Source organism: Trichosurus vulpecula, chromosome 1 (assembly GCF_011100635.1).
Source record: "Trichosurus vulpecula isolate mTriVul1 chromosome 1, mTriVul1.pri, whole genome shotgun sequence".
Classification (NCBI taxonomy): Eukaryota; Metazoa; Chordata; class Mammalia; order Diprotodontia; family Phalangeridae; genus Trichosurus; species Trichosurus vulpecula.
In genome coordinates, this window is record NC_050573.1 from 63,778,373 (window position 1) to 63,784,882 (window position 6,510).

Consider the following 6,510-nt stretch of genomic DNA (forward strand, 5'->3'; position numbering starts at 1 on the left):
GACAGTAGAGGGGCACATGGAAATGCAGTCTTATATTCTCGGGAGCTTGATTCAATTTATATTGTGGTCCCCAAACACTTACTTGAGAAAATGAACCTTAATCTTTGGAAAACATTATGGATGAGCTTCTGTCCCCTGAAAACTGCCTCTTTTACCTGAGCTTCACTTTCCATCACTGGATTGCTTCCCCTTATCCCTTGCTGTACTCAAAAGCCTCTATTGTGGCTTCAGAATTGTCAAGGTAAGTTTCGTCATTGGTCACCCTCTACAACGAAGACCTTTATAATATAGACAACAAGCAGCTTCCACTTCCTCGGATGGAGTCACCTGCAGGTTCATCTCTGTCTACGCAGTTCTGCACAATGGTTTGTACACACCGTCCCTTCAGCTGGGCTAGTTTGCTGCCCCTATCCCGGCTGGGAGGCTCCAGACACTGATGAGGAACTAGCTGGTCCTTGATTGTCTAGTGTCCCAGGCTCAGCACTTTCCAAGACCACTCCTTGTACACAGGGCTTGCCTGGATATTCTGACTTCACCATACACATTTCAATGATAATAATAGTGATAAACTAACCTTTATACGACACCTATTATGTGCCAGGCTCTGCGCAAAGTGCTTTACTAATGTTATCTCATTTGATCCTCACAACAACCCTGGGAGGTAGGTGCTATTCCTGTCTACATTTTACAGATGAGGAAACTGAGGCAAACAGTTTAAGTGATTTGCCCAAGGTCATAAAGCTAGTAAGTGTTAGAGGCTGCATTTGAACTTAGGTCTTCATGATTCCAGGTTCAGTGCACCACCTATCCACTGTGTCATACAGTTGCCCCAATTGATTTCAGTCGAGTGATCAATCACTCAACAAATATTTATTAAGTGCCTACTATGTGTCAGCAGGGTGGCTCAGTGGATAGAAAGTGCTGGGTCTAGAGTCAGGCAGTTCAATGAGAATGTGTGAGGGTGAGAAAGAGGCACAAATGAAGAGAGGAAGGCATGACTTATGTCTCGGGGATCTGAGAGCACATGTGTTTTTCTCTCTCTGCATAGGTATGTGTATGTGTGTTTTATCTTCCCTCCATGAAGAACATGTCTCACTCGTGTCCCCTGAGATATGTTTGATGGGAGGCTGTGAGTTCAAATCTGGGCTCAGACATTTACTGGTTTTGTGACCCTGCACAAGTCACTTAACATCTGTTTGCCTTAATCCCCTGGAGAAGAAAATGGCAAACCGCTCCAGCATTTTTGCCACGAAAACCCCATGGACAGTATGGTCCAGTGAATCACGAAGAATTGCACGCAACTGAATGACAAGTGTGTGTCAGGCTCTGTGCCAGGCACTGGGGATACAATTACAAAAGAATGAAACAATCCCTGCTCTCAAAATTTGCATAGAATGATAGAATTGTAAAATTAGAAGGGGCTTCAGAAGTTATGGCGTCCTGCCTGCATTTAAATAATTAAACTCTTCTTCACAATTTGAGATAAGTGGTCATCCAGCCTCATCAGTGATGGGGAACTGATTACCCTTCAAAGAAACTGGTTCTGTTTCTGAATAGCTCTAATTGTTTTGACATTTTTCCTTGTGTAAGGGGGTGGTCACATGTATGGGGCCCGTATTCCCTCAGTGCTTGGATCTGAGTCAGCCTTGTCCATTGAAGGAAATTCTCTTTGGAATACATAACCCAGAAGCTTACATGTGGGCTCCACAACCAGGTGATATCACCTAACACGAACTTGGCTTGGGTAAGCATTCTTATGGTGTACGTGGTTTAAAAGGTTGGGAAGTCTCATGAAACAAGGAGACCAAAGTAACGAAGATGAGAGGCAAAGAAAAATGGCAGCCATGTCTAGACCCCTCTTCTCCTTCCTGGGATTAGTTAGCATGGCTAGCAGAAGTGGTTGTAGTCCTGAGAGGTCAGCACACACGATGCTGTTGCTGTTGCATTAAGAGAAATAAATCACAATTTCTACAGTGCTCTCATCTTGTCATTGGAGAACCCAGAACCCCCAAGTCTGACATCGCTTTTCTCCAGGTAAATTGATGTGTCCCTCTCTTGATGTATTGGGGAAGGCAGAAGGGCTAATTGGGAGCCAAATAGCCCTCCCAGGAGACATCCCTGTGCAGTAACCCTTTGGGATTGGGTGCCAAGATTGCTTAAAACCTGATTCAATCCCTTGTTATTATATCATCTTTCTGTTTTAATTACGAGAGCGGCTGATTAGGGGAGTCCCTGAACAATTTGAAGAGTTTGTCACTGAACTAGATGAAATTATAGTGTTTGAACCTTTATCTGGAGCCATTTGAGGGCCTCTTCCCAATGGACAGGTAGGCATGAACACTGACACCTTAATCTTCAGGATTTTGAGACCAGGGCTGTCTTCAAGATAATTGGATCAGAGTGATGGACTCATCTTGACTCCATAAAAGAAAATTCCAAGGCCAACTTGTTCCCTTTTGTGCTCTCTTGAACTCTGAGAGGACAGATCAGCATAAAGCAGAGCAGACATATTTAGGGGCTGGGGGTGATGTGGAGAGAGAACCTATGACCATCCACAGTTCCCTTATCTCAGGGGCAGTGGACCGCAAATGCAGTAGAAATGTGTAGTAATGGTAGGTATGTGCTTGAGAGCAGAGCTTGTAGACAATGTTTGTGAACCCCCAACTCCTGTGCAGAGGAAAGGTGTTTTTTTGTTCTCTGGGCACCTTGATCACAGAATCTAGCCCTCTAACTAGAGATGGGAGATTTCCTGGTCAGCACCAACTCTGGGAATTGCCTCATTGGTAACCCCAATTTTGTGAGTTTGGGAATGAGACCTCCTAGAGAGATGAAGTGATTTTTTCTGATGTAGCATGCTGCTTGGAGAAAGAAGAGGATCATCTTCAGATTCCTGCACAGTGTCCTTGGAGATGAAAGCTACAGTTACTGGACAATACAGGTCTGATGGGAATGGGGCATTGTTCAACAGTTCCCAAAGTATGTTTGCCTTCTGGAGGGAATCTAAACCACAGGGTGTTACCGCAATTCTTGAGTATACTGTAGGACTCTCTGGGAAAGAGGAACTCACCAAAATGTCTACCTACTAGCAATCCCCACCCTGTAGTTTAGCTCCCTTCTGAGAGGAGGTTTTTTTGTTTTTGAACATTTTATACATTTCTGTATCTGTTTCGGGGCTCCTGTGAGTTCTTTACCTTCTGTGAGTTTTCTGTGGGGTACAACAGGTTTGCCAGTATCTGATATATATTTAGTATTTTGAGTCCTTGTATAGGAGCTAAGAACCCCCTTTACCCACAGTCCAGGAAACCTAGAGACAAACTATTCTATAAACATATTTGGAGATTTTGTGGAACATTTTCAGGTGGGAGCAATGAGTCCATGAAAAATAATGACCCCTTAAAGTCAGTCCCCAAGACGAAACCCAATTCATGTGAACCTAGAATCTTGGGAAACCCTGGGCCATGGGTTGCATAATTAAATATCTTTGCTTTTAATTAATCTGTCATCAAGTTTTCTTTGTTATAAAGATGTACATTGGTAGGGGCTAAGAGTGATGAATTTAAACACCAATAGCACAGTACTAATACTAATACTAAGAAAAGGCAGCTCAGTGGCTCAGTGGTTAGAGCACTGGGCCCAGAATCTGGAAGACATGAGCTCAAATCTAGCCTCAGACACTCACTAGCTAGCTGTGTGACCCTGGGCAAGTCACTTAACCTCTGTGTGCCTTAATCCACTGGAGAAGGAAATGGCAAATTACTTTAGTATTTTTGCCAAGAAAACCTTACGGATAGTACTGGCATACTATGGTTCATGGGGTCATGAAGAATCAGACGACTCAACAATATTAACCACACTATTCCCATGAATCTGGATGTTACTTGGGCAGCAGTAAAGGAGGAGATGAACGCCAAAGGTATTCTTATTCATAATCTCACAAAATTGGAAAGGGACCTCAGAGGTCATCAAACCACATTTGTATAGGAATCTCTTTTACAACATACCCAACACACAATCTTTACTCAAAGTCTGATAACAAGGGGAGATCTACTACTTTCTGAGGCAGCCTATTCTTTTTATGGACAGCTGCAATGGTTAAAAAGTTTTCTCTTCATGGAGTCAGGGAGGCCTTGTCTCAGTGCTCGGTCCTGTAGGTCATTACCTAAAGAAACACACCAATTTCCACCTCTCACTGCTAATGGCTCCTTTCCTTATTAAATCACTCTCTGCATTCAAAGCAGTCTGTGTTATGAATATCTCAGAGATTACTAACTTCTTTGATTGGCTCACCATGCCTACATCTCTGGGGTTTCTTCAGCTCTAGGAAAGCAGAGCGGAAGAATGAGGTAGACTGGAATCTCATAGTATCATCAACCATAGTCTGTTCTTTGTTCTAGTTTGTTGGCACTAACCAGCCTGATAGCTTTCCATCATGCTCTGCCATACCACAAATCTCAGCTCTCCTTTCTTTCTGCCACAGAGACAGTGACAAATTCCTCTACTGTCTGCCACCTTGCCAGGTGAAGCATGGAAGTCCATTCCACTGAGGCTCCCAGGCCTCCTCTTCTATCTTTTTACATGACTTCTCTATGTCTTGTCCACATAGATTCTTAGGAGAAGAAAGTTATATCCAGAGTTGAATACCCCCAGAAACTTAGGGACCTCTAGAAAAATGCATGTGCCCAACTGTGCAGACATCTTCTAGGCTTACCAAGTCTCCATGCCAATGTTTTGGAGTGGGGAGGGAGGGTAAGGGCCTACATTCACATTGAGCTTTGGTTTTTCTCTCTACATCTTCTACCCCCTGTTCCTTGTAACCAAGAAGAACCAGTGGAACCCTGCTGCCCCATGATAGACATTTAAGGACAGCCATCATATCCATCTAGAGACAGCAGGGGTTCTTGTCTGTCTCATGGGACCCTGTGGCTGTCAGCCTGGTGAAACTTATGGACCTTTCTCAGAAAGATGCTTTTAAATGGGGAAATAAAATATATTGGATTACAAAGAACACCAAATGTATTGAAATAAAATGATAAAAAAGATTTTTTAAAAAGCAAGTTCATCAGGTTAAGGACCCCTGCTTGAAAATATCCCTGGTTGCATCAACTGGTCACATGGCATGGTCTCCTTTCTCCATCCTGGTCCCCTGGGTACTCTTTTCTAGATAACATGTTAAAGGTATTCCTCACTACTTAATCTTTCCCTGAGAAGTCACCATGGCCTCCCATTAAAACATTCACATACTTCAATTCCTGATCTGGGGATTACCCTCCAATTCATAATGATAGGATCATAAAATATATGGATTAATTAATTAGAAACCATCTGTTCCACCTCCTCCCCATTTTACAGATTGAGGAAACTAATGACTAGAAACACGAGATGACCCCCCAAGATCATGTGGGTACCAAGATTTAAACCTCCTTTCTCTGACTCCAAATCCATCCTGCTTTCCACTACATCAATTATTTACTGAGGTAGGGAAGGAGTGTTTTGCCCGAGGGGATGTGTGCCAGCTTCTCCAACCTTTCCCTGTGCCCATTTGACACAAGCCCAACCCATGCTACACCAGCACCATTTTGTCACAGCCCTGCCTTTTGAGAAGCAAAGGCATGACCCCTGTCTCCTTTGCTTTGGTGGGGTAGCCAACATTGATCACCTGCCTCCGCTAACATCCCAGGCCTGTTAATGTTCCCTCCTCCTAACAGAAGAGTGCTAAAGTAGTTCCAGTTAATTGAGGGGTCTGATGAATGAATTCCGGTTAAGCAGAATAAAGAGACTGGTTTGTAGCTCCAAGGGGGCAAAACAAACAAACCCCCCCAAAACAAAAATATCACTAGACTCGCGTGAGTGGAAATACCAGAACGTAAGTTGAATTTTTGAATCCTTTGTTTGAATTCTTTCCAGTTCTTAGGTATCTTTAGCTTATATGTTTAAATTTCTTAGCATTGGGGGTAGAGAGCAGCAGAGAATCAGTATGCTTAAGGTTCTACTTTTCCATACCTCCCCCACCCCCAAGACTATGAAATCAGACTCTAATATCTAGAAGGGACTTTTGAAATAATGCGGTTCAAACTCCCATCCCATGCATTAATTCACTTTACAATTCAATTTTTAAAATATTTATTAAATTCCTATAACATATAAGACACTGTGCTGGGGATACAAAGATAGAAAGGAAGGAAGGAAACAAGCATTTATTAAGTACCTACCACGTGCCAGGCACTTTACAAATATCATCTCCTTTGCTACTCACAACAACCCTGGGAGGTAGATACTATTATTATCCTCAATTTATAATTGAGGAAACTGAGGCAGACATGTGCGACTTGCTCAGGGTCACAGAACTAGTAAGTGCCCAAGGCCAGATCTGAACTCAGCTCTTCCTGACTTCAGGTCCAGAGCTCAATCTACTATAGCACTTAGAAAGGAAATAGTTCCTGCCCCTCAGGAACTTACATTCTAGTAGGGAGAATGCAACATGTTCATAGATAAGTAAAATCCAACATCCCC